Source organism: Schistocerca nitens, chromosome 7 (assembly GCF_023898315.1).
Source record: "Schistocerca nitens isolate TAMUIC-IGC-003100 chromosome 7, iqSchNite1.1, whole genome shotgun sequence".
NCBI classification, from domain to species: domain Eukaryota; kingdom Metazoa; phylum Arthropoda; class Insecta; order Orthoptera; family Acrididae; genus Schistocerca; species Schistocerca nitens.
Genome location: NC_064620.1, coordinates 309,908,825 through 309,911,324, shown reverse-complemented (window position 1 = coordinate 309,911,324; position 2,500 = coordinate 309,908,825). Strand labels below are relative to the sequence as shown.

At 61.2% G+C, this 2,500-nt stretch overlaps 1 pseudogene; it reads left to right on the top strand.

Moving 5' to 3' along the window:
- LOC126197748 (large subunit ribosomal RNA) overlaps nt 1-2,500 on the top strand; it is a 5,596-nt pseudogene that overhangs the window by 623 nt on the left and 2,473 nt on the right.

Genomic DNA, 2,500 nt, shown 5'->3' with positions numbered 1-2,500 from the left:
ACGTCGCGACCCGCTGGGTGCCGGCCTACGGCCCGGGTGCGCAGCCTGTCCTTCCGCGGGCCTCGGTTCGCGTCTGTTGGGCAGAGCCCCGGTGTCCTGGCTGGCTGCTCGGCGGTATATCTGGAGGAGTCGATTCGCCCCTTTGGGCACTCGGGCTCCCGGCAAGCGCGCGCGGTTCTTCCCGGATGACGGACCTACCTGGCCCGGCCCCGGACCCGCGCCGCTGTTGGCTCGGGATGCTCTCGGGCGGAATAATCGCTCCCGTCAGCGGCGCTTCAGCTTTGGACAATTTCACGACCCGTCTTGAAACACGGACCAAGGAGTCTAACATGTGCGCGAGTCATTGGGCTGTACGAAACCTAAAGGCGTAATGAAAGTGAAGGTCTCGCCTTGCGCGGGCCGAGGGAGGATGGGGCTTCCCCGCCCTTCACGGGGCGGCGGCCTCCGCACTCCCGGGGCGTCTCGTCCTCATTGCGAGGTGAGGCGCACCTAGAGCGTACACGTTGGGACCCGAAAGATGGTGAACTATGCCTGGCCAGGACGAAGTCAGGGGAAACCCTGATGGAGGTCCGTAGCGATTCTGACGTGCAAATCGATCGTCGGAGCTGGGTATAGGGGCGAAAGACTAATCGAACCATCTAGTAGCTGGTTCCCTCCGAAGTTTCCCTCAGGATAGCTGGTGCTCGTACGAGTCTCATCCGGTAAAGCGAATGATTAGAGGCCTTGGGGCCGAAACGACCTCAACCTATTCTCAAACTTTAAATGGGTGAGATCTCCGGCTTGCTTGATATGCTGAAGCCGCGAGCAAACGACTCGGATCGGAGTGCCAAGTGGGCCACTTTTGGTAAGCAGAACTGGCGCTGTGGGATGAACCAAACGCCGAGTTAAGGCGCCCGAATCGACGCTCATGGGAAACCATGAAAGGCGTTGGTTGCTTAAGACAGCAGGACGGTGGCCATGGAAGTCGGAATCCGCTAAGGAGTGTGTAACAACTCACCTGCCGAAGCAACTAGCCCTGAAAATGGATGGCGCTGAAGCGTCGTGCCTATACTCGGCCGTCAGTCCGGCAGTCACGGCCGGTCCTTGCGGCCGGCCGCGAAGCCCTGACGAGTAGGAGGGTCGCGGCGGTGGGCGCAGAAGGGTCTGGGCGTGAGCCTGCCTGGAGCCGCCGTCGGTGCAGATCTTGGTGGTAGTAGCAAATACTCCAGCGAGGCCCTGGAGGGCTGACGCGGAGAAGGGTTTCGTGTGAACAGCCGTTGCACACGAGTCAGTCGATCCTAAGCCCTAGGAGAAATCCGATGTTGATGGGGGCCGTCATAGCATGATGCACTTTGTGCTGGCCCCCGTTGGGCGAAAGGGAATCCGGTTCCTATTCCGGAACCCGGCAGCGGAACCGATACAAGTCGGGCCCCTCTTTTAGAGATGCTCGTCGGGGTAACCCAAAAGGACCCGGAGACGCCGTCGGGAGATCGGGGAAGAGTTTTCTTTTCTGCATGAGCGTTCGAGTTCCCTGGAATCCTCTAGCAGGGAGATAGGGTTTGGAACGCGAAGAGCACCGCAGTTGCGGCGGTGTCCCGATCTTCCCCTCGGACCTTGAAAATCCGGGAGAGGGCCACGTGGAGGTGTCGCGCCGGTTCGTACCCATATCCGCAGCAGGTCTCCAAGGTGAAGAGCCTCTAGTCGATAGAATAATGTAGGTAAGGGAAGTCGGCAAATTGGATCCGTAACTTCGGGATAAGGATTGGCTCTGAGGATCGGGGCGTGTCGGGCTTGGTCGGGAAGTGGGTCAGCGCTAACGTGCCGGGCCTGGGCGAGGTGAGTGCCGTAGGGGTGCCGGTAAGTGCGGGCGTTTAGCGCGGGTGTGGTCTGCTCTCGCCGTTGGTCGGCCTCGTGCTGGCCCGCGGTGCAGGATGCGCGCGCCTGTGCGGCGTTCGCGCCCCGGTGCTTCAACCTGCGTGCAGGATCCGAGCTCGGTCCCGTGCCTTGGCCTCCCACGGATCTTCCTTGCTGCGAGGCCGCGTCCGCCTTAGCGTGCTCCTCCGGGGGCGCGCGGGTGCGCGGATTCTCTTCGGCCGCCATTCAACGATCAACTCAGAACTGGCACGGACTGGGGGAATCCGACTGTCTAATTAAAACAAAGCATTGCGATGGCCCTAGCGGGTGTTGACGCAATGTGATTTCTGCCCAGTGCTCTGAATGTCAACGTGAAGAAATTCAAGCAAGCGCGGGTAAACGGCGGGAGTAACTATGAGCTCCGCTGAAGCCGCAACAGCGCCTCCACGCTCTCACCAATGTGCTTCTCCCTGGCCTGTACCATGGGCTGGCCCTCAGCCGCACCCTGGTGGGTGCCCTCAAAGCGGCTGACATCACCATAAGAGCCGCGGTGAGGAGATGGTTCCGCCTTCCGGCGGACACCCCTCTGGGCTACTTCCACGCTCCTGTTGCCCAGGGGGGCCTCGGCATTCCATCGTGCCGTTGGATGGGGACGCTTCTCCGTCGG